Genomic DNA, 26,901 nt, shown 5'->3' with positions numbered 1-26,901 from the left:
CCTGCCAAACAAATGAACTTTAAGCAGAGACTTTTGAAAACAATAAGGAAGAGAATTTTTATAGTAATGTGTATTCTTATGCTATTTAGCGTAATGGTCTTTTTGATAAGCTATGTTTTATTCTCTTTTCATGTGACATATGCACCCACTACATCACCCATACCTCCTCCTACTGTTTCCTCTCATTCTTTCCACCCTTTGCCTGACCACGAATCAAATAGGAGATTAGAGTTCATTAATAACTCCTTCGTTCAGTTATTACACCAACACCAACTTGTAATGAACACAACCAACTGTTGGGTGTGTGGTCTCATGCCCCACACCACGGATAGAGGTATCCCCTATTTGGTCCTGCCATTTAGTCACAATGGGTCAGTATGGGCATATAGGACAATGTTCATATATGCACGAGAAATCCAACCCCTACGTTCTGTAAAAGACAACCTCAAGACTAGCGCCCTAGTCAAGGGTATAGTTGACATGATCAAGGAAGTAACTTCTTACGAAGATACCCCGGATGATGAGATACTTGCATATGTAGGTTGGAATGTGACCGGATATGGCACTACATTAAGTGAGAAACAGCAAGCCAAGAGATCGTCCCCTATCTGGATCGTACCCCATCAAGGTCACCTGTGTCTGCAAGGTATTGGTAGGAATCCCAGAGCTCAGCTAGGGAAGAGTGTCTGCACAGAAACGTACGTTTTTGGATCCCAGACTTCCCCTGCCTTTTTAGCCGCTAAGGGTACTTATTTCATCTGCCATGATAGAGCCTATACATGGTTGCCCCCTGACTTCTCGGGCTCATGTTTTGTTTCATTCCTGTTACCTCCCACCTACACAGCAGCGGCAGATTACCATCGGACAAGGGTAGTTAGAGGTGTTTTGAGTAAAGAAGACACTGCAGGTCAAGAATTTGGTGACTTTGCAATGGGTGTTCTGCCGTTCTGGGGAGCCATGGCTAACAGCAGAAACATAAGGCAATTGACAAGGGTAGTTGAATCCACCGTGATTGAAACTACTGGTGCCCTTAGTAACCTGACTGCTGAGCTCCAGTCGGATCGACTGATGACCCTTCAGAACCGGGTCGCTTTGGATGTAATACTTGCGGACCGAGGTGGAGTATGCAAATTGATCCAGTCCAGTTGTTGCATTTTTATTCCAGATAATGCTCCAACAGTATACGGGGCCATCTCCAAACTACATAAAATCTCCGAATCTATCCATGTGGATAAAGGAGATTGGTCATTAATGGGATGGTTCTGGGGACTGATATCTGCCTGGGGATGGAAAATTCTGATGGTCATTGGGATGGTCTTAGCCATTCTTTTCCTGTTCTGTCTATGCATACAGTGTGCTCCTGCAATATGTGGCCTCTGTGTTACATCATGTGTAAGGAAGCCTGTGTCAAGACATGAGCTCAGCACTAGAATGATGTTGCAGCAACATCTCAATGACTTTGGGAATATAGATCTGGACTCAGATTAACATGAGGATAGATTAATTGCCTATGTAAGGGCAAAAGGAGGTTCTGTGGTTCTGAAAAATCTGGATTCATATAATAGTACTGGACTCGAGAATAAAAACTTCGTCGAAACAGGACGAATTTGGTATCAAAAGACCGAGAATGACGAGTACATCAAGTACATGTATTTTCGGCGTATTCGAGTGACGATTTCACCTCGAAATCGTCATTTACCTTCTAAACCCTTAGCTGCATGTTGCCCTTTACATAGGCCTTAATCCAGTTGAATTTGATTCCACAAGGACACATACTCCTTAATCGACTTCTCTCTGACCCCAGTACAAGTTAGAACCATTGCCCCAGGCCGAACTCGTTAGGTCAGTTCCCTCCCAGTGGCCGAGCAAGATAGCATCTAGGCTCAACCAGCCATAAAACCATTTCAGCGCGCACACCTGCCATATCTCGCTCACATCTTTCTCCACTCCTTTTCCTCACTTGCTTTATGATGGGGAGGTGACCATTTTTATTAGGGGTCCAGCGATATCTGATGAAAGGTTGGGCCTTGCCGGATGATTTGTTATGGGCCGCACGACGTGAAATATGTACATGTCATTATGACTCTGCTTTTCTTTTGTAATCAGTAACCATAAATGAAATACCACGAATCCAAGGAATGTTTTGCCCAAGGCTGAATATTGTGTATAAGAAGAGAAGCCTAACTTCGTGAAAGTGTGCAGTCTCCTGAATATACTGGCATTTGTACTTCTAGGACGCTGTCACCTTGGTTGCAGCCAATAAACTAATCTTTGACTTCACCTGGAAGACTCTGAAGTTTCTGTAGGTCTGACTCAGGAGAACCCGAGGTCTCTGGGTGTTGATCCCCTGGCACCGCTGGGTTACCGGTTCTGTAGGTTCTGTACCGGTTCTTAAAAACCCAGTACCTCAGTAGACTGTGAGCTGCTTACGTATTCCTTTGCAGGCGCCTCATCGAGCAGATAGTAGAATAGAAGGGCCCATTGTGTGTGTATGTTAGGATTCTAGACCTAGACATGGAGGAGTAGACCAGGAATTCAAGGAGGCAACTTGAAAGGATGAAGAGTCTGAGACCCAAGGACGGCCGAACGGACGAGGATGGATCCAAGCCATATGGAATTTTACAGACCCCAACGCCTTCTAGAGGGGCGTTCCTATAGGCGTGTGGTTAACATTGTGGGGTTTCGTACTAGGGACAGTACCCCGAGGGTGGAGGCAGAGCAGATGGCTGAGGAGCTAGAGAGAGCGGTCGCATGGGCAAGGAGCTTAGCAGCAAAGATGGAAACTCTAGTCTAAGGGAGAAGGTGGCGAACTTCTTTGGAAGTCTCCACGGCTGACACCTTTTGGTTAGGTTGGGCTAATTGTTGAGTAGGGATGTCACCTAGCATAGTGTAGGGACAGACTAATCTGAATATATGTCTTATATCCTGATGAGCACCAGAACTCAAGTTATAGCAATCTTGTTTAGCCTGATGGTATTAGAACTGATCCTTGTGCTATTCATTAGTCGCTTGAGACTTTTCTGTAGGATTATGTTTGTATTAGTACCTGTTTATCTCCTGAACCTCTTGCTGAGGTGCCTGTATTTGCAGTTATTTCTGGTTATGTAATAAACCTTTTAATTACAGTCTTTACTCAGTTGTTCTTTGGGGAAAGCATTTCTGGTATTTTGATTTGAATTGTTTAGTGGTGACTAGATTACCTAAATTCACTCTATGACAGGTACAAAGGTCCAGTCGACCTGTAACGGGATTCTGGAGAATGGAGAGCAGACTCTAAAGATGAAATCCAGCCTTTTCACCTGCCTGTTGGGGTACCTAAGCGGTAATGGGGCTGGAAATTGCATCGGCTCCGTGTAATGTACGCCCATAGGGAGACCAAATTTGGGTGCCACACAGGGACATATCCATTTGTACTGTAAGCAATGCGTCATGTGAATATTTCAGCCTGTGGGGGGATACATGGGCATTTGTAGTGTAGCTCCTATTTTCCCAATAGGCTCTGCGCATTGGAATAATACCTACAGCAGTAAAGGCCTAGGCCAGACGTTAACTAGGTCTACTACTGTCGATACTAGACTTAATTTTTGGGTTTGCCAGCGTAGCTCAGAGTTCGCTAGAAACTTTCTCGAATGTTCAAGGAGGAACTAACTTCCCTGATTAGACAAGAAGGGATTTAGTTTCTGACAACCATAGAACATGACAACTTTGCTCTCCCCTAATCAAGAGTCAATCTCAAGAGTCGTGTGAGCACAAGGCAATTATTTTACTCAGTCAGTACGTGCATTCTTAGTCTCATCAGATTGTAGAGAAAAGGAAGAGACGGGCGTGTTCAATAAAAAGGTGTTATTTATTGATCAGTCTCTTTTCTCGTACAAGAGAAATGGATCGATATTATTGCAATACTTATAGTTAAGTAAAGTGCATACATTAAAAGCAATAGTATAAAATAATACTGTAAAAACATTGATATGGTTTCTGAGCCAAATGATGTTTAAAATGATTAAAATATATTTACATACACATATACATTTGACTAAACGTACTCAACTGATGTTTCTAAATACGCCTACCCCGTGTACCTGACCTAAGTCTAATGCGTGGGCGGGAATAGAAAGTTACAGTTTAAGTTAAGTTTGTTTTTGCCAAGTGAATAACTAAAGAATTCTCTGTGAGGGGTTATTCAGTTCTGTACCTGGAAGTTAGGATGAATGAGGAATGGTATCTCTTTCTCTGCTCTCGATATTCCAGGCTGCCTGCGAGGGCTGCCCAGAAGCGCCGGTGCTGGGTCTCTCGGCTTGAGATAGCAGCGCGTCTCTCAGCGCGTCAGGAAGGCGGGGCTGCGCCAGCGGGGTCTGCTTCTGCTCTCGGCTTCGGCAAGGATGGCTGCTCCGTCTTGTCACCACGCGTGTGTTTGCATAGGGCAAGATCGGCAATATTTATACCTTAAAGGTGCCGAGATTGACGTAAGGACGGACATAGATACGTCAATAAAGATGTCATACGACTTGCTCGTTAGCACATTCTTTTACTAAAGTTCTCTGTGAAATCAAAACAATGGCCGCACGGATTTTCCAGGTTGTCATAGGTTTGATTTGTTATGAGAACGTCGTATGCCTTATCAGGGGCTGGAGGAATGTCGCTTGTCTAATTAGATCTCAAGCGTTATGACCTAATCAGATAACACGTTCCTGTGCCGTAGTGTGACTGCGTCAGATAACGGTATCTGCATCATGGGGGCTGTTCTTGCCTCATGGGCTGACTGTTAGTTAACTTGATAGTTAGTTTAACCAGAATAGGGTCAGGAATAGGGGGATCGATTCAGAACCTATAGGAATACATGACACCCACTCCACGCTAACTATGGTCATATTTACTAATCTATGCATAGTATAACATAGTACAACATACTATAGAGTATAGTGTATACCTTACCACCCCAAAATACATAAATGCATTTCGAAATTTTCAAATATACTGAAAAATTGCAGTCATATATATTGTATGCACTTAAGCTATGAATTAAATGCAAAAGTAAACACGCATTTTTATGCATTATTGCTTATTGGTATATGAGAAATACACACGAAATGGCTCTTAATATGGCTATACAGAAAGGAAGTTCGAGACCATTTCATCACATAATAAAATATTTGTGAACATCCCAGCGGGCAACTAAAGTTTATAAAGTATCTAAAAATAGAAATAGAAATCTTAGTTCTCTAGGAATAGTTTCTTACTTTAAGCAGAAGATAAGTGTCCCGAAAATTTTGTAAAAAAAGTAATTTGGGGCTGCTAAAAAATTGCTGTCCGTGAACTGGTGGGAAAAATTGTTCATGTGACTTTATTTTTAAAGTTGAAGGCCGAATTCAGGGAACGCCGTGTACGAGCTTGCTCAAAAGTCTCTATTTCTGTTCTGGAGAGAACATCATATCATTAAGGCTTTCGAAAAAACTGTCAACAGCTTCATGGGAAAGTTCCACTAAGTCGGAAATAGGTGTCACCATGCATTCATGCGCATGATTGTCTCCATTGACATTCTGATTTGCATCACTGACAGAAGGTCGTACCTGTTCGATGCTGCTTTCATCTTGAACTTCACTACTCTTCAATCGTAGTGGTGAAGATTCCAGGAATGCCGTCATCAGGATTGGCAGCCTTTGAGGGCAGCACAAAGCGTGAACCTTGGTAGGAACCAACAGTGTATCTGCCTCCACTGGCGCATCCGATTGTAGCGTCAGACAGGTGTCTAACACGCATTCTTCTCCACATAGCAGACACCTTAGTACAGGTAAAACACACCTTTGCCACATTGGTCGAAATGATAGAAACCAAGTCCATTGGTATCAGAAATATTTAAGATTTCGCTCAGGATTTCCGCGAAATGTACGGGGGAATTAGTTGATAATAATGTATGTATCTCTGCAGTCGTCCTTGCGACTTGTAGATCATACGTTTCTTTTGATGACGTGAGCCTTGTAGGCGTCTGAAGAAGCACTGTTTTCATTCTGCTTAAAGTATCTATTCGAATAGAAGTAATTTTCAAATTGGGCCATGCCCTTGCCTCCCTGTCTGGGAAGGAGCTGGGGAACAAAGAACGTCCACAGCACTTGACCTTCGCCGTCGTAGTGACTAGATAAGGAGTCCCGGGCATAAGACTACAACATCTGCGGTCTACAATAAGAATGTAACTCCCATTATAGAGTCTTTGAAAGAATGGTTCTATTTCAGTTGCAGGTGCGCCTTGCTGGTGACATGAAAGGTTGTATGAATTCCCTTCACAGGCTCCGTGCAAACTAATACCGTTACACAGAAGCGTGCCGCTTAGTGACATAGCACAATTGTTGCCACTAAGAAACACTTTCTGTCGTTTATTACTGACACATGCATGTGAATAGGGCAGGTTCCAAGTTGTTTTAAGGTACCCCTTTCCCAATTTCTCGTACATGCCAGCCTGTATATATTTTTGGCAGTATTGAAACCTGAAGGTTGAGATTGGAATATTTATGATTCCGTGTATTATCCATTCACTGACAGGTCGTTCTGACATTGTCATTGGTAATCTTTCTAGTTTTTCAATGCTCAAGATTGTATAATCAGCACCCTTTTGCGCCATACCGATTTGTCTATCAGTAAGGTTAAAGATTTGGAATAGTGACGTTGTGTTGATTAAACGCCAAGGCACATAGCCTGAACGCAGATTTTGTAACGTCCAGCCAAGCTGTACAATAGAACGCAATTGTGACTGTCCATGTTGTAATAACAGTAAGTCTTGCGATAATATATCGATTGCTGAAGACACAATGCTGTCCAATGAAAAAATTCTGGAGGACAGAGTCATTAACCCATTGTCCACTACAGAAAGTGATTTTTCCAAATTAATACGGTCAATTTCCCGTATTCTTTCTGCTGTTTCAATTTGAGTAACCTTCCAGGCCTCATTGTATGCTGCATATACAGAGGCTGCTATGAAACGCTTTTGACGCTGTTTGCGTGGTCCCAGAATGAAATCACGCAAGTCAGCACCATCAGTAAGTACAGTTAGGTGTTGCTTAATTTCAGGCAGTGTGGAAGTTTGAAGCCATTGAAGGCATAATTTGCCCACACTGTAGGTTGTTATTATCCCTGGGTGATGTCTTTGGGGATATCTAGGGTCTGGCCTGGTCATTTTGAAACCCTGTGTTTTATTCAGGAATCTATCTTGACAGTTATTTGTATCTGTGGGCCAGATCAACCATTGTTTCCAATCAGGATGTGTTCTGTTTTGGTTTAATATATGGTTTACGTCTATCTCTTCATCTTTAGAAGTGTTGCTAAACCTTGTTGGCTTTGGAATAGACGGGTTATTTAAATCTTTGATTTTGGCTACGCCAAGACAGGTGGTTTGTTGAACAGTGTCATTTAAAAATATCATTTGTTCTGGGATCATGCAGGCTCTAAACAAAGCTTCTAAACCCTGTACTTGCCAATCTTTTGTACCCCAAACACTTTTCAAATCAACATTTTTGTCCCAATAATCAAATCCAAAAGTATTCATTTTTTCAAAGAATGAATCTGAATATATCAATTTTGTGTTGGTTATCATGGTTTTCATCCCTGTCTTGTTTGACAATTTAAAATAAAATGTTTCAGCATTACTTGTGTTAAAACCTGAAAAATATGAATATTTGTCACAAACAGTTCTAGAGCTCCCTTTTGGAGGTGTTGCACAATGTTCCCATTGATTATAATTTAAAACATTTCTAGGTTGTGCAGATTTATGTAAAAAATGGTTACCATAATGGTTATAGCAATACATACTATCATAATTTGTAGAACCTTGCAAATAATCATGTTTTGTAAATTTAGCAGACATTACTAAGTCAGACATCATGTTGTTAATGCTTTCGAAGTCCCAATCATCAGCAAATGAGTTTGGTTTTGCAAAGTCACTCAAGGAGATCTTGATTTGGTGTGGATATTTCAGGACCTCGACCGGACCATAAATTTCATAGTCAGTGTTGTCCCAGGCTACCCCACCAGGTATAGGATTGGCTGTGAAGATGGCTGAAGAAAGTTCTCTTTTCTCGACGTGTGAAGATGTGTGTGGTTTGAGGACCAAGTTGATGTTCTGACTTGCTGTGTCCATTTTAGCATATTTTCCCTCAATGAAGCGTCCCAAAGTAAATACCATGATGAGCCAAAGTATGAGGATAAATGCACCAAAACCCACCCAAAATTCAATCCATGGAGAAATCAGATACGTTTCTTTCAGTTGTTTCAAAAGTTCCTTAGCTTTGTCTTTAAAGGATTTTGATGATGGCTGTGTCTTTGATTCACTGAAGCCTTCAGAGGAATCATCGAAGTTGATGAAGTACCCGGATGCAGTTCTGTCAATTGTTCCAATTGCTTCAGTATTTTTGTTTCTTGCATTGTCACTCGGTACTTCATTGTAGATTGGTGTTTCTCTGCTAAATGTTTTTATTTGGGTTTTCAGAGGTCTTAGTTCTATTGCATTGTTGCATAGTCCTTGTTGTTCTTCTGTAGGCGTTTCGAATGTGATGAGCCTCTTTGTTAGGACCTCTGTACTGGTAGCAAACCTTGGTGTTCTGCTACTTATTGGGAGTCCACTTGGCCTACTGTTTGTTATCGGCCACATGTTGTGGTTTTACCAGGTCGATGGATACAACTCGGTTCTCCTTTTTTCCAGCAAGTGGCGGTAGTACAACTGATCTTGTCCCGTTGACAGACAAGACAGGAACTGCTTTTCTGTAAGAAGGCCCAAATTCCTTCTTTACCGCGATCTTCTCCCTGACTAGATCCCAGACTTTTGGAATCCAGACAGGTCTTGCTGGGACAGGTGGTGATTCTTCAGTGGTTGTTGGCTGTTGTTTCAACTGTATGTTGCTCAGGTCTTTTCTTGTTTTGTTTAAGTCCTGCAAAATAGCCAAACGGTCTTTGACATCAAAGGTTTTTTCTTTCACCACTGAAGTCTGACTATCAAGGTCAGAGATAATCATTCTAGTTCCAAATAATAATTCGTACGAACTGAATCCCTTCAGAGAATTTCTTGGCAAGTTATTTAGACTACGTTGGACACTTATTAGATGTTTGACCCACCCAGCTCCCGAACCTAATATCCTTTCTATTATAGATTGCTTTCTGCCTTGGTTTTTTCTTTATACCATCCCGTACCCTCAGGAAGGAAGTGAGAAGATTCCCGCTGGGCTGTGCTCATTTGGCCATGTTTCCCCCCAGGCTGGTGTGCCTGAGTGAAAACAATGGTCGAACGTAGCATGCTCTTAGCGTATATGCCATTTAGACTCGCAAATCTTTGTATAACAGTCCGGACGTCAGCCGAGTGCTGAGGATCTACATTATAAGTGGAAACTAGCCTGTATATGTTAATCGCAAGCCATTCTTTTTACTGGTGATATTATCTGCAGTCAGATTCCACCGTATTATATTTTTTCTCTCCCTACTGCGATTTCTGTTGCAGTTTGGGCAGTTTTTTACAAACATGGTATGATGTAGGCTCATGCCTGGCCACCAGTACCGTGATTGTAATTCTTCCAGAGAATCTTTTAGTTTGAGGTGTCCAAGACCCTCACCCATATGTGCGTCTGCGATTAACAAGTGTCTCCTGTCCATGTTTGGAATCACTCTATCCCCCACTCCAGGGATTCGAGCAAAAGGGACGGAGTTTGCATCGATTATGTATGTATAATTGAGTGGATAGTTGATCGGTAACGCTGAGCAGTCGCCTTTTGATGACGTTTTCACCGCCAGCAATGTTTCACCGTCAATGTATTTTAATGTACGCTTTTTTCGAACTACGGGAGCCGATTTAGTGTCTGCCGCTGCGGCTGTTTCAGCCAATGAATTCCCTACAACGTGAACGCCATCACGTTGATGACTCAGTGAGTGAGTCACGTGAGTCTTTGGTAGTTCTTTTTGTAAAAGAGCTATTTGTTCCCAGAGCAGTTTCTGCTTTATTGGTGCATCTGTGTCATCTTTGTAACCGTTCTGAATCCATGTCTGCAAATCGCTGTTATATGATTTGACGCAGTAATATGAATCTGACACTATAAGTGTCGGGAATTCGCGATCCGCATTATCTAGCGCCATTTTCAATGCGATTATTTCAGTTTGTTGTTCTGAATTAGTTTCTACTGAGTGTGATTTTGTTAATAGAGGTTTTAATATACCTCCGCGCCACACTTCTTTTGTAATCTCACATGTGGGGTTGTATGCTTGTTCTCCCCAAACGGAGGGTTGAGCATGTCCGTCTGTATAGATTACACAGGCGTAATGTCGTAGAGACAGAATGTCGATTGGCAGAGGATACGTCTTTTCATATTTTAGATTTTTAGAAAATTGTCAACCATGCTATGCTTGACAATTCATATCCTACGTACAAGACTGTCAGATGGGCAATTCTGGATTTTTTGAAGTTGAATTTGTAACCCTCTGCAGCGAACCCAAGTATTATGGTGTTCACCCTTTTCAAGTGAGTCTCCAAGTCATCATCTGTTAAGTAAATGTCATTGACATAAGATAATGCTTCATCATCATATAGTTGTAGTAATTCTGTTACTCTCGCTGAGAATACCCCCGGGCTGTTCTTGTACCCCTGGGCTAACCGACAGAATTGCTTTTGAGTGCCATTTACTGAGAATGCAGTTAAATATCTGCTCTCTGGTGCTATGTTTTGACAAAAGAATCCATTGGAGATGTCCAAGGTTGTTTTGTATTTTTTGCGCACTATGTTATTCATTAGTGCAGCACTGTGTGAGTTTTGCACTGCAAAGGTTTTGCAACATGTGTTAAGGTGTCGGTAATCCAAAACTAGACGATATGAATTGTCTGGTTTGGAGACCGGAAACAAAGGATTGTTCATTTGTGAGGTGCAAGTTTCAATCACCCCCTGGTATTCTAGCTGATCTAGTATTTCATTTACTTGTTTTTTAGCTTCTTGCTTAATTGGGTACTGCCTTTGTGCAGTAGGTTGTGATTTTAACTGGATTTTGTGAGGAGGAGAATCCTCATCCCATCCTACATGATTTTTATATAAAGCAGGTGCTAAGGCCACTGCCCACTTTCTAGCAAGTGTGTATTTTTTATGAATCGGTATTTGATTCGAGAAGGCAGGCATAATTACTTCTTCGCCATGAGGGCACTCCCTGACAAACTCTGGTGGCCAGTCTTTTTCAGCTAGAAGGATATCATAGCCCTTGGAGAGATTATCCCAAAATAGTCCCCTTATTTTCCTAGTCTTATCTCCCTCTATACGTAATGTTATCTCGTATATCTTGTGGGGCTTGCTAACTCTGGTGTCTGCAGTTTCCACTTGAAGATATTCATTCGTGTCCACTGTCTCCAGATGATTCATAAGGACTTTGCGAGCTATGCTCACCTCTGCTGCGCTGTCTAGCATTGTCTGAGCCCACTCTCCGTTTTTCAGTTGTGTCCTCAGTATTCTCGGCATTGTTAACTACCTTGATACTGGCTACCTTCTTTTTTGGAAATTGTAATTTCTTTTTTAGCTGAGCAGGTTCCTTGTCTTTGGACTTGGCGTGCTCTTCTGATCGTCCTCTTCTTTCCGATTTCTGCGAGGAAGTCTGAAAAGATTGAGAGGGACGTGTATCAATGTCTTGATATCTATCAGGTTTTTTAATATTATCCCTATTTCTAAGGTTATATCTATTCCCAGAGGGGTCACTCTGCGGTGACCTCTGTCTTCGGTTTGGAGATTTCTCCCTTCGCCTAGGAGACCTTCCTCTGGACTGGAATTTCTTTTCTTTAGGATTGGATTGTTTGTTTCCATCCCAGTTCTTTTTTGGTGAATTATTATTAAAAAATATTTTTTCTGGACTTGTAGTCAGTTGCGGTTTTACTGGTATTCCACCTAGACTATCTCTGCCTAGTTCTTCATAGGATTTTTCTATGATTCTGGCAATTTCAGCTGGTTGGTCTGCTATATCTGTCTCTTTTAACCTCTGGCGGATCGCCACGTTTGCTGCTTCACCTTTTATGTTGGCTAATAATATAGCCGAGACCTGCTTGAAGTCTTTTAGTAATTTCATACCAAGAGTTAAAGCAGGTTCTGGACCGTATTCATCTTGAATTTGTTTTAGCACATCTGGTATTACCGAAATGGATGGAACACCGTGCGTTTTTGTGTAGATGGAAGCAAAGACTGTACCCCAAGTGTCGCAGTCCTCAATGTGTGGTGCGATTCCCATTGGGAGACATATAGTCAGAATCCTGTGTTTTTCTAATGGGGTGGTGTCAGGAAACACCGCCTCTATTTGGGTAATTTTCTGTGCCAACCAGAATGGTATTTGTTCCCGTTTAGCTGGAACTTTACCTAGGCAGGATTGGATGTTCTGTGGTGTAATTTTATTTGTGTTCCCCTGGTGAGGGGTCAGCTGTGGAAGTTTAATCACTGGCTGAATTGTTGAAGTCCGCATTACATACTGAACTAATTGTCTATGAATTTTTAGTAGTTGTTTTAGCTGTATTAACAGCTCTGCTGCAGGCATTCTTTCGATGTCTGGATGTGGTGTGTATCCGGCTAAGACCGGCCACGTTGCTCCTGGTCTACCTAAAGGACCGAGCCTTGTAATGTGATTGTTATGTATTAGGGCGCCATCAAATAAGAGCAAATGCTCTTGGAATTTGAGTGGTACTTCCACCTCCTCGAAAGGAGTGTACTCATTAGGAGGTTCCTCTACTTTGTAATAGTGGAAGTACTTTGTTACAGCATTAGCTGCTGGAAAATGTATCCATGAATAGTATACCTCTGTCTGCCGATATTCGTGTGCCTCGATTACGAATATGACTGTGCCACCTCTAGGTGTCAGTCCATTTTCTATAAGTTTTAAGGTTATAGATCTCCTTTTAATGACCGGAATGAGTGTTATATTCGGGTCTGCTGCTTGCATGGTAGCATCAGCATCTGCGAGTTCAGTTGCTAATCTAACTGTTTCTCTTTCATCATCACTTTCAGTCATTTTACTGACCGGATGGTATTATAGCTGTTTGCAGATCAGGTTTCTTTATAGAAACAGAGATTTAGATGCACAATATTTTGGAACAGTGTATCCTTCAACGTTGACTATACCAAGAACCATACATAGGAGTTCCCTCCTGCGAGGTTTTGGAGGATATAACCTTTCACCCACTCCAGACGTCTTTGGAGTATAATGGGAAAAGGGGTCTGAGTGAGAAAGCACGACTGAGTTACTCTAAATGTCTTACGTTAGTTTTATCGCCCTTTCCAAACGCGTTGGGCGCCATGTAGTGTAGCTCCTATTTTCCCAATAGGCTCTGCGCATTGGAATAATACCTACAGCAGTAAAGGCCTAGGCCAGACGTTAACTAGGTCTACTACTGTCGATACTAGACTTAATTTTTGGGTTTGCCAGCGTAGCTCAGAGTTCGCTAGAAACTTTCTCGAATGTTCAAGGAGGAATTAACTTCCCTGATTAGACAAGAAGGGATTTAGTTTCTGACAACCATAGAACATGACAACTTTGCTCTCCCCTAATCAAGAGTCAATCTCAAGAGTCGTGTGAGCACAAGGCAATTATTTTACTCAGTCAGTACGTGCATTCTTAGTCTCATCAGATTGTAGAGAAAAGGAAGAGACGGGCGTGTTCAATAAAAAGGTGTTATTTATTGATCAGTCTCTTTTCTCGTACAAGAGAAATGGATCGATATTATTGCAATACTTATAGTTAAGTAAAGTGCATACATTAAAAGCAATAGTATAAAATAATACTGTAAAAACATTGATATGGTTTCTGAGCCATATGATGTTTAAAATGATTAAAATATATTTACATACACATATACATTTGACTAAACGTACTCAACTGATGTTTCTAAATACGCCTACCCCGTGTACCTGATCTAAGTCTAATGCGTGGGCGGGAATAAGTTAAGTTTGTTTTTGCCAAGTAAATAACTAAAGAATTCTCTGTGAGGGGTTATTCAGTTCTGTACCTGGAAGTTAGGATGAATGAGGAATGGTATCTCTTTCTCTGCTCTCGATATTCCAGGCTGCCTGCGAGGGCTGCCCAGAAGCGCCGGTGCTGGGTCTCTCGGCTTGAGATAGCAGCGCGTCTCTCAGCGCGTCAGGAAGGCGGGGCTGCGCCAGCGGGGTCTGCTTCTGCTCTCGGCTTCGGCAAGGATGGCTGCTCCGTCTTGTCACCACGCGTGTGTTTGCATAGGGCAAGATCGGCAATATTTATACCTTAAAGGTGCCGAGATTGACATAAGGATGGACATAGATACGTCAATAAAGATGTCATACGACTTGCTCGTTAGCACATTCTTTTACTAAAGTTCTCTGTGAAATCAAAACAATGGCCGCACGGATTTTCCAGGTTGTCATAGGTTTGATTTGTTATGAGAACGTCGTATGCCTTATCAGGGGCTGGAGGAATGTCGCTTGTCTAATTAGATCTCAAGCGTTATGACCTAATCAGATAACACGTTCCTGTGCCGTAGTGTGACTGCGTCAGATAACGGTATCTGCATCATGGGGGCTGTTCTTGCCTCATGGGCTGACTGTTAGTTAACTTGATAGTTAGTTTAACCAGAATAGGGTCAGGAATAGGGGGATCGATTCAGAACCTATAGGAATACATGACACATTGTGCCTGACTCCTGGCGACGTCCAGGCACGGATGGGTGCAGACGAGCTTGCCTTTGGCACGCCAGTGGCGCCTCCGCTGTGCGTCCGCACTGTAGGGGCACAACTGGCTCCTCCTGGGAATGCCTCTGATTGGTGGAAAAGAACCAATCAGAACACGGCACCACCAGACTTACAAAAATACTCCCCATGATAAAAAGAAGTATTAAAATCACACATGACAGTACTTTAGCTGCGGTAGAGTAAACAATTCTTCACATATAGCACTCCTTCTCCCAACAGTGCGACCGTGCTGCGGCATGCAGAAAAAACAGTTTTTTTAAGTATGCCTCCAGTGCTATATGTAACTGCAACAGACTTGTGAAGCAGGCTTCGACACTCAAGCAGGACTTGACTCTGTAATGTCAAGAAAGATGCTCACAGCCCCCACCCTACATATTCTGGGAGGTTCAGAGGAATCCTCTCTACCCATTCAGGTCAGCCCATTTTTGCTCCTTGGAGGCATTTCAAATGACTTTCACACCTATTCAAATGCTAATTGCTGGCTGCAGAAGTGGGAGAGCACCAACACATTTAAGCTCCAGTATCTTCAGGCATGGGAAAGGTAAATTTCAAAAAAATACTTAGCCTCACTATTTAATAACAATCTGAATATACCATTAAATTGGATTTTTAATAGCTATTCAAAATATGTGTTTATTTTTTTTCTAGCTAGTACTATTCCCAAAATACATGATTAGGATTATAATCTGTACTCTTGTCTTCTACAAAGAACAGCTAAACCTGCCACAGTGACAAATAACTTGTGGGTGCTAGTAACTGTAACAATATGTATGTTAACATTACATTTCCACGTGGCCTTCTTTTAAATACCTTGCCCTCTGCTTTGTGGGTGGCAAGGACTACATGGGGGTTACATAGTAATATTTAACAGGGGGATTCAGAACTGTCAAAGGTTATATTTTGACAGGTCGCATTGCAGCTTTTAAACAGCCACATCCAGGCTACAATTGTAGGCCTAAAGCCATGGTTTACACTGTCATAGTAGTGGATTGCACAATTTAAAACTTACATGTCCTGGGTGCACTTTGTACCATGTACCAGGACTTATACATAAGTTAAAAAAACAAATCAGGAATATGCAATTCCACTATTTTTAAAGGTGGGGCACAGGAACTTTACCAAAAATGCACAGAATTCGAACACCAGCAAAGTATAGCAAAGTATAGCATAGGGTACAGCAAAAAGTGAAAAATACAGGGTTACCTCACAGAAAAGGCAAATTTCCTACACTTTCCTTCACTGACCATCTTAAGCTGATTGGCAATTGACACATACAAAAGAAGCAATTACTGAGCAGGAGTTAGAGGGTTGCATCAGTTACAATTTGAATACATCTCCGGGGCCTTATGGTTTTCTGTGGAGTTCTTGAAAATCTCCATGTCTAAAAAAGTTGGCCAATTATTACAGGTAATTATGGTGTCCTTGGAGAAAAGAGGGTACCAACAAACATGTGCATGGCGGAAATAGTTGTGGTCCCCAAGCTAGGTCGCCCACTTGCCTGGTGTGTGTAATCCCACCCTATATCATCATTGTCCATAAATGTTCAGAATAGCAAAGGCATTTATGAATAGGGTGGTCAAAATAATCAGCTCAATGGTTAAATAAGACCAATTGGGCTTTATGCATTAACATAACACAGTCTCAGAATGCATTTGCTCTAGAGGCCAAATCGCAGGGTCCCCTGGCGATATGTTTATCAGATTTTGAAGAGGCATTTGAGTCAGTGGGTGTGACTACCTGTTTCTCCTGCTTGAAAGATTACACGTTTGCACCACATTTTGCTAATATGTGCAATTACTATATATCAACCAGCGCAAGGAAGGGGGCCATCAGAGGTGTTGAGGCTGCAACTAGGCACTAGGCAGGGATGATTGAACCACTTGCAGAGTCGATTAGCATGCATGCCTATGTGAAAAGCTTTGATAGTGCGCCAGGGTTATCGGAGAGGGTTGCATTGTACTCTGATGATATCATTTTCTAAGTGCTTACCAGTGATCTGGACGGAGACAATTGCAGATCCTCCAGGTTTTTTTTAGGTATATTGATCTGCTGATTAATAAATCCCAATTGACTCCATTTCTAGTCCCTAATCCGCCTTAAGACCTGTCTTGGATAAACAATGTATATATGGTTACAGTGGGTTTTACATATTTAGTGGGACGCATTACACAGAATATACATAGATCATGAAAGATTAATATACAAACCACAAAGAGACAGACTCTAAAGAGATAACACATTTGGACACCTCAGCCCTATGTCTTCTACGGCTATCAGCATTTATGTTTAAATTGTAGCTCTACCCTGCTATATACCAACTACAAAACTATCCATTCCAAATCCCCAAAAACATTTTGACAAAAATGTAACTCCATGTTCAGAGAGAATCTCTTGCAGTACGGAATAACAAGAATTGTATTTTAGAAATTTTGAATGATGGAACCACACATGCGATTATATTGCATGCCTTAACTATGCGGTCTTTACCACGACCTTGTCTTTACCATGCAATCTTTTACCACTCATGCCTTTACAATCAAATTCATTGCAAGGGCATTATTGGTAAAGGCATGTGTGTGGGAAAGATCACACCACAGCCCTCTTGCTCTGAGCCCTAAAACTAGGCCCCTAGTCCTGCAAACCACCCCACCCCTAAAAACGACTCTGTCCCCACACGCTGAGCCCTAACTCCCAGGCCCCAACCCTAAATGCTACTCCAACCCCAGCCCTGATCCCTAAAATCAGCCCACATCCTTAAACATGTACCCATTTCCTCCCAACCTGAAACGTAAAACCCTGCCCCCAGCCCTTAAAACTATACCGACCCCAGCCCCCCGCCTTGAGCCCTGAAACTGGCCCACAGCCTTAAAAATTGCCCTAAAAAATGCCCTGACCCCGCCTGGAGAGCTGACTGCGTTTACCACCCATATGTGTGGTAAGGTAAATGCATGGTAAAGGCAAATGTGGTAATGCTTGCAGGGTAACAGAACGTGTGGTTCCGGCCACGTTGTAAATGCTGTTTCCATTATATAAATGCATCAAACGACATATGAAGGGGAAATAGTGGCGGCTGACATTAGGTCTTATTATAAGCATCCATCCTAGTGATCCTAAATGAATGGTGGTGTGACACAGAGAGGAACACTACCTTAAGTAACGAAAAGTAGGTGAGGCTTGGGCTGCAACTACATCTTCTGTACTGGGCACTACACACATCTCTTTCCCACCGGCCTTAGTGGTGGTGATTCAGGCCTGGCACAACTCTAAAAAAGCTTTTGGGTGAAAGGACAAGCTTGTCAGGGAGACCCTGCTGTAGGTGGGAGTTGGTATTCTCAAGGGTCCCAAGTGCAGGGATCTCATAGGGTTCTCACAGCTAGGTGACATTATGTCAGGAATTGCTGGCTTGATGAAATAATTGAGGAACTGTAGTCTGAGTCTGAGATTCATTTCAGTCAGTTCTTTCAATACCGGCAGCACAGACAGGCACATACACCTTTTATCACAGGACTGGCGTAACTCCCTAATATCAGCTCCTTACATGCTAAAATATTGATTGAAGAATTGTAAGCAGATAAGATCAAACAAATAGATAGATCTGTGTTTCTTAAATTATTGACTTCTGGGAACGCCCAGCAATTGCCAGTAGACATGGGTGACGCCCTGCTAAGCAATTTCTTTGATTTGAACTTCAAAACAATACATAAAACTACGGCAATAAATGCAAACTAAACATATCTCTAAATTATGCAAAATTATCTTTAATACACAGACAAACAAAATAAAAAACAAGATTTTAATGGGACGGTTGGGGCTTTTGAAAATGTTGATTTGTTTCCAAGACACATAGGGCCCGATGTAGGTAAAAGTCATTTACCGATTTTAAAATACCGAATCATACCGAATCGGTATTCTGAAATCGGTAATTGATATGTAGAAAAAAAAATTCCTAAAAATACCGATTCGGTAACAATCGGTATCGTGTCCCTACACTTACCGATTGGGTATCTACCGAATCGGCATTTACCGAATCGGTATGTCCCGAATCGGTATTTCCCGATTCGGTAGATACCCAATCGGTAGATACCGAATCGGTAATGGCATCCCATAGGAAAGCATTGTCAAAACCGAATCGGTATTTCCCGATTCGGTATTTCCCGAATCGGTAAATACCGAATCGGTAAACACGTGATCGGGAAACAAGGAAGTGAAACTACTGAAAGCAGCCAATGAGGTGGAAGCACCCTCCCCCACCCTAGCAGGGAGTGGCTACCCATGCAGGTGCAACTCATCAGAACTTTCTGGAAAGGAAGCCAGAGCTGAACAGGGAGACTGAGCAGCAGAGAGAGTTTTGGGAGTACTGAGTACACAATCAAAATGGAAAGCAGCTCAGAGAGCCAGAAGGCTGACAGGAAGAGAAAGGTGAAGTTCAGCAGCTCGGAGCTGAAAGTATTAGTGGAGGAGGTGGTGTTGGTACACAGGCAGCTGTATGGGAGGCTGTCCCTCAGTGTACCAGATTCAACAAAGAGGAACCTGTGGAGTGCCATCAGCGAGAGGGTGAATGCAGTTGGTGTGACCCCCAGGACAATGGATGACCTCAAGAAGAGGTTCTATGACATCAGGAGCCTCACCAAGAGGAAACTGGCGGAGATCAGCAAGCAGGCAGGACTGACCGGTGGCGGCAGGAACCCCGCGCCCCCCCTCACGGAACTGGAGGACCTGGTATCGACAACTATCGAGAGGGAGAGTGTGGTCGGAGTCGGGGACCTGGACAGCTCAGCCAGAGCCAAAGCTAAAGGTAAGAAGCATGCACAGCATGACACACCCTACCAGACACCTCCCCATTGGCCCCCGTGTACAGCCAAACCCCAGTCCAGTACTGCTAGCAATTTAAATGTGCAAAGCATGATGTGAAATGTAGCCAGCTAATGTAGGAACTTTTCACTTTGCACATGACACAGCAATGCACCTTAAGAAATAATCTGAGTAATGAACTTCACATGTGCAATGCATTTATTGTAGTGACAGTAAGACATTTCCACTCAGTTGACAAAATCTACTTTATTCCTAGGGCCACCATCAGGTAGTGGAGCAGCAGCTGCACAGGCCTCAGCACCAGCACCAGCAGACAGTGTGGTGGCAGGGCCAAGCAGCATGCCTGAGTCGCAGGAGGTGGAGGACAGCAGCGAGACTGCAATTGAGGATGACTCTGGACATTCCCTCTTGTTTCCCCACTCCCCCCAATTGTCCCAATCCCCCAACACTCCAGTTCTCCCCTGAGAACTCACCCACACGATCCCAGCCAGCACCTGCCACAGCCACAGCCAGGAGGATAATAGTGGCCCCATTGTCCATCATGGAGGGAGATGCGGGTCAGGCACCAGATCCCACACCAGTCACACCTGTGGCACAGCAGCCCATACAGCAGACCAGCACCGAACGCCGCCGTCCACGCACTTCCAGCAGTGGCAGTGCTTTACCATCACGGGAGCCCAGCGTCTTCCAGGGGCTAGAGGGGAGCATGGTCCGGATACAGCGGATGCAGGCCAAATACATCCTTGCCTGTCACCGGCAACTGCGACAGCACAACCTGCAGATGGGGTAGTTAACAAAGGGGATTGTTGACTTAGTTGCAACCACCCGGGAAATAGGCACAGGTATGGGCAGAATGACAACTGCCATGACACAGCTGTGTGCAAAGTTGGACCAACATGAACACACACGGCGCAGGGATGCCCGAGTACAGAACCGGGGAATCAACAGGCTTGCGGCATCAACAGCCCTGCTATGCCGCCGTGGGGCAAATATGGAGGAGTGCCTCACTAATAACACTGCTGAGGTGACCAGGGGCATGGCCCGCATCACCAGTGCCATGGAGGCACTAATTATTTCAAACACTGTAGTCAATCCTGCCCTGGACGTGGCAGAGGCTGGGGACAGCAGCAGCCGCAGCAGTCCTGCCAGCACACTGTCCGAGCCGCGCCGGAGCACCAGGCGCTCGGCAGAGGCAGCCGGACACGCTGAAGGGGGGGAGGCGCATCCCAGTGGGTCAGCCAAGCGCAGCAAGAAATAAGACTGCCAGTGTGGGTGATGCAACCATGCACAGTTCCTGACCACCTATTGTTTTCTTCTTGTTCAATTGTTGCACATCAGTGCTGTCACGTTGTTCCTACATTAAAACATAGCATTTCTTCACTTTCACAACATGTTTGTGCATCTGTACTCACTCAGAAATAGTTGTCTGTTATCTCCTCACGTCTGTACCTCCCATCACTTGGTGTAGAGACTCCTGCAGGTTGTGTTAGTGGCACAGCTGTGTCATCGTCAGGGTCCTCGTAGTCAGACAACTCTACCTCTGTGCCCTTCTTGACCGCAAGGTTGTGCAACATTGCACAGACAGCAATCATCTTGCAGCAGGTGATGGGGGTATATTGTCTAGCACCTCCGCTCTTGTGCAGGCATCTGAACCTGCTTTTCCAGATGCCGAAGGTCCGTTCTACTACATTCCTTGTGCTTTTGTGTGCACGGTTATACCTCCTTTGGCTGGGTGTTGAGGGGTTGAGGTAGGGGGTGAGTATGAATGAGCGGAGGGCATATGCACTGTCGCCTAGAAGGAAAAGGGGTAACATTACTCACATGCATACATGTACTTCACACAGCTATTTGGGTCATGGGGGTCTGACACTGTGTCTTACCTAGGAGGTATCCTTCACCGAATTCCCCTGCCGTCAGCCGTGCATAAATTCCGCTATTTTGAAAGATGTAGGAGTCATGGGTACTCCCTGGGAATTTTGCTACCACGTCAGTGATGACACACTTGGCATTACAAATCACCTGCACATTTATGGTGTGCGTTGACTTCCGATTACGGTATATAAATTCTGTGTCAGCAGGGGGACAAATCGGAATGTGTGTACCATCTATGCAGCCAATGATGTGGGGGAATCTTGCCATCTGATAGAAGTCTGCTTTTGTCTGTACCAGTTCTGCATGGGTTGAAGGGAAGGAAATGTAGTGGTCCATCCTTTGTATCATGGCGTCTAGGAACTTATGGAAGAACCTTGACAGGCTGCTCTGGGTCACCCCTCCTGCCACAGCAACTACACTTTGATAGCTGCCAGACGCAAGCAGGTGTAGGCTGCATAGCACCTGCACGTGCACTGGGATTGCGTGTGCCCTTGGGGTGGGGTGCTGCAACAGGGGTTTGAGGTCCCTAATGAGCTCCATTATGGTCTCTGGGTCCAGCCTGTACCTCTGTAGGATCTCTGCATCTGTCAGCATGAACAGGGTGATCCGCTGTCTATACACCTGCTCCTGTCTCAGCCATTCCCTCTCTCCTTCCTGCTGTAGCCGTAGCCGTCTTGCTATGACATAAAAAGCTGCCATGGTGCAAGCAGCAATGCATTTTGGGTCCTTTTTTATAGGTTGCACCTGGTTACCACCTGATTCCAATCCATGGTAAATACCGATTTTTAAATACCGATTTTGACGCTAAATCGGTATTTCAGAGCTTTCCTACATCTCACTCTTCAGTTTTTCACACAGAATCGGTTTTATACCGAATCGGTAAAATTGCCGAATCGATAAATTTACCGATCGGTATTTTTTTCCGGATTCGGAGTTTTTCCGAATCGGTATTATACCGAATCGGAGAATTTTCCGATTCCATGATTTTTACCGATTCGGTTTGTTACCGAATCGGTATATTTGCCGATTCGGGGATATTTCCGATTCGGTATTCTACCGAACCGGTTACCTTACCGAATCGGAATTTTAACCGATTCGGGCGGTTTTCTGACTGCTACATCCCGAGGGCTCGATACCGATCGGTAACAGCCGAAAATACCGATTTTCGACAGTTACCGACCGACCTACATCGGGCCCATAGTGATATAACAAGCTCTAGCCTATTGCTTTGTCTTTTATTTCACCTCTCGTTTTGACAGTGCATAATAGTGCTTTAATTGAAGTCACCAAACGTCCATACTGCTGTTTGCTATACTTAAGTTGCTCCTATAACTCGAGCTACGGACACTAATGTAATTTTTATCTTCCAGTTTGAAATTTCTTCACATTTACAGAACGTTTAACAATTTTCAGTTTTAGATTTACATTTTTTTCTTATGTATATATACTTTAATAATTAATTAATTAAACAGTTGTGGATACTCTGAGTAGATTTTGTGTGCCACCTGGGGTCCATGGACGCCCAGGAGAAGAATCACTGATATAGATCATTTGTGAACAATACTCCGGGCTCCTTCCTCGGTTTGACAGAAGCTTTGGGAACGATATTTAAAACCCTGCAGAACCCTGCAGGTGTCTGCAATACAAATATGACAAATGCGACAAACTGCCATGGTGATGAAGACCATCCCTTCTTTCACTGTTTACTTTATCCTTTCTCCTACAAGGCAGACACCTTTATATCCATGCTACCACACTGCCATCACACACCCTGGATCTACTACCCATAGGCACTATGGGGCAGATTTACATTTCCTGGTGCATCCCTGCAAATCAGCCGGGATGTGCCAGGAAAGATGCGTGACGCAAGTTTACCCTTGCACCAACACAGATACGCCGCATTTACAATGCGCCGCATCATGGCGCATGGATAAACAGATGCGTGTCGCATCTGCCGGCGTAAGGTTGGTGCGACGCAACTCCAGCACTGTTCCAACCTGGCCTATCCACAAGATGGTGTGTCACTCCTTACGCCTGCTTCAAGCAGGCGCAGGGTTTTGACGCAAGATGGCCGTAAAAGTAACTCAGTGAAATCTTGTAGATTTCACTGCGTCACTTTTACGTGGCGTACCGGCGACGGAACACCCACCCTGCGCTGGATCGCCCACATAAACCTGACGCAGGTTTCATGTGGCGCAGGGCTTTACAACGTGACGCATCTCCCTAGATGAGTCACGTGTAAATAAGGCGCAACGTGGCGCATGGTTTACGCCACCTCTGCGTCACAAAAGTGACACAACGGCGGCGTAAAAGTGTCACAAGGGGCTTGTAAATCTGCCCCCATCAGTTTAGCTGACTGTTCTGATCAGTTTTGTGGGCTAGCTATAGACAGATTCAGAAGTCTTTCACAGCTTTACCTACAATATTACATAAAGTGGGCTTTGGAGCAGCCCCCTGCTTATGATTGCAAGGCTTTTTATACATTTCTTTGCCAGTTCCTGATGTTATGTCTTTTCCCTCAGTCAGTCAGTCTCTCTCTCTGAGTCGATTAGTCAGTCTCTCTCTCTCTCTCTCAGTCAGTCAGTAAGGCTCTCTCTCAGTCAGTCTCTCTCTGTCAGTCAGTCTCTCTCTCTCACTGTTAGTCTCTCTCTCTGTCAGTCTTTCTCTCTCTGTCAGTCCGTCTCTCTCTCTCTGTCAGTCAGTCAGCCTCTCTCTCTCTGTCAGTCTCTCTCTCAGTCAGTCTCTCTCTGTCAGTCAGTCTGTCTCTATCTCAGTCAGTTTCTCTATCTCTCTCTGTCAGTCAGTCTATCGCTCTCTCTGTCTCTCTCTCTCTCTGTCAGGTAGTCAATCTCTCTGTCAGTCAGTCTTTGTCTCTCTTTCAGTCAGTCACTCTCTCTCTGTCAGTCAGTCTGTGTCTCTCTTTCAGTCAGTCACTCTCTCTCTGTCAGTCAGTCGGTCTCTCTCTCTGTGTCAGTCAGTCAGTCTCTCTCTCTCTCTGTCAGTCAGTCTCTCTCTCTGTCAGTCAGTCAGTCTCTATCTCTGTCAGTCAGTACGTCAGTCACTCTCTCTGTCAGTCAGTCAGTCTCTCTTTGTCACTCAGTATCTCTCTCTCTGTCAGTCAGTCTCTCTGTCAGTCAGTCTCACTGTCAGTCTGTCTTTCTCTGTGTCAGTCAGTCTCTCTCTCAGTCAGTCAGTCTCTCGCTGTTAGTCTCTCTCTGTCAGTCAGTCTCTCTCTGTCAGTCAGTCTCTCTCTCTTTCAGAAAGTCAGTCTCTCTATCTCAGTCAGTCAGTCAGTCTCTCTCTCTTAGTCAGTCAGTCTCTCTCGCTCAGGCAGTCTCTCTCTCTGTCAGTCTATCTCTCTGTCAGTCTCTCCCAGTCAGTCAATCTCTCTGTCAGTCAGCCAGTCTCTACCTCAGTCAGTCTCTCTCTCTGTCAGTCAGTCTCTCTCTGTCAGTCAGTCTCTCTCTCTCTCAGTCAGTCAGTCTATCTTAGTCAGTCAGTCTCTCTCAGTCAGTCACTCTGTCAGTCAGTCTCTCTCTCTCTCACTCAGTCAGTCTCTGTCTCTTAGTCAGTCAATCTCTCTCTCTGTCAGTCTCTCAGTCAGTCTCTCTTAGTCAGTCTCTATCTGAGTCAGTCTCTCTCTCTCTCTATTAGTCAGTCTCTCTCTTTCAGTCAGTCTCTCTCTCTCTCTCTGTCAGTCTCTCTCTCTGTCCGTCAGTCAGTCTCTCTCTCTCTGGCAGTCAGTCAGTCTCTCTCTCTCTCTGTCAGTCAGCCAGTCTGTCTCTCTCTCGGTCTCTCTTAGTCAGTCAGTGTCTCTCTCTCTAAGTCTCTCTCAGTCAGTCTCTCTCTCCACTCTCTCTCCTCTCTCTCTCTCTCTCTCTCTCTCTCTCTCTCTCTCTCTCTCTCTCCACTCTCTCTCTCTAAACAAAAGCTGGCGGACCTTGGGCGCATTGCCTGCAAGGTCTGCGGGCCACCAAGTAAGGCCTTCCGGAACGATGGAGGCCTGCGGGCTGTACTATAAGTATCTATGAGGCTCCCCTCAGTTTAGGCTGATACAACTGAAATATTTACATTGTACATACTTCACTAGATAAAAAACGGTGGCGACGGGGGCTGATAGCCTTATTGCCTCGCCTCAGATGTAACACAGAAAACGACGATTTCAATAAATATGGGGGGAATATTCTCAAGAAAGTGTGTTAATTATTAAAAAAGTGGCTTAATGCAAATCTTTTTATCGCAGTCTATCGCGGGAAAATAACGCCGTGTTAACGTTGTATTCACAACACGGTGGTACCATGCGGTAAGCCCACGATAACAAGTCAAATGTCAGCAATAAAGTCAACGCCACGCCGCAAAAATGCGAAACATGAACGCAAAAAAAGCTGCGATAAGGCCAATCGCGATACAAAAATCAGCGAAAAACAGCAACAGGCCTGCAATTCACACACGTCAGGTAGGAAAAATCCCCATAAAAGTAGAAAAAACCATTCAAATAAAAGCCAAACAACAGCGATGCACAATGGATGTTGCCGGAGCAAGTACAGAGGATAACTAGAACCCCACAAGCCCTCTGGAGGTCCAGCCTGGGACCTCGGTGTCAGGGAAGGGCAAGGACAAGAAGAAGAGGAAGACAAGGTTCAGTCCGCAGGAAAACCGGATCCTGATAACGGAGGTGGTAGAACACCAGCAACTACTGTTCCTCACCTCCACTGTGTCATTGGCAACAAAAAGTGGAATATTGCAGGCCGTTGTGGACAAGGTGAATGCAGTCAGAGTGCTGAAGATGACAATGGAAGAGGTCAAGAGGTGTTGGAATGATGTCAAACGCAAAATCAAGCAGAAACTTGCCGACAACCGGAAGGCAGCAATGCAGACTGGTGGTGGGAGTCCAGCACCACAGGAGTAGCTGGACGATATGGAGAAAATGGTTTCCACAGTCATCAGTGGGGAGACAGTGGCAGGAGTTGGGGACCTGACACCGCTCAACATGACCGGACACAACAGCAACAGGGTGAGTAACGACCAGGGACTGGGGGGACAGGAGGAGATGGGCACAATGGTACACATGCACAATTAAGTAGAGCAAATCTGCAGACAAACCATGCCCCAGACCCCCAACTCCCATCAAGAGATCAATGTACCCAAGTATGCAAATTCACAGCACAGTACAAGCACAGAAGTCAAAGGCACACCGCATGTAAGGGAGAAGGGGCAGCAAAGTCAGAGCTGCAGGGGAGACTCACCCAAAATGCAGCACACACACATAACATGCAGAGCACATCGACATTGATAATGATGTACAAACTGTAAAACACATCCACAACAGATCACAGGACACAACTGGTGCTGCATGAGTGTAGAAACTGTCCAATCACCTTTGCCATTGCAGGGAAATGTGAGTTGATAATGTACAAGTACCAACGCACATCCGTGATGTTTTCAAAATGTCCACTGTCCCGCATCAAATAGGCAGCTCCTCACAAACAGCCACAATATACACAGTCATGCAGTCT

The sequence above is a fragment of the Lissotriton helveticus genome, chromosome 11, assembly GCF_964261635.1.
Source record: "Lissotriton helveticus chromosome 11, aLisHel1.1, whole genome shotgun sequence".
Classification (NCBI taxonomy): Eukaryota; Metazoa; Chordata; class Amphibia; order Caudata; family Salamandridae; genus Lissotriton; species Lissotriton helveticus.
Note: the sequence above shows the minus strand (reverse complement) of the source record.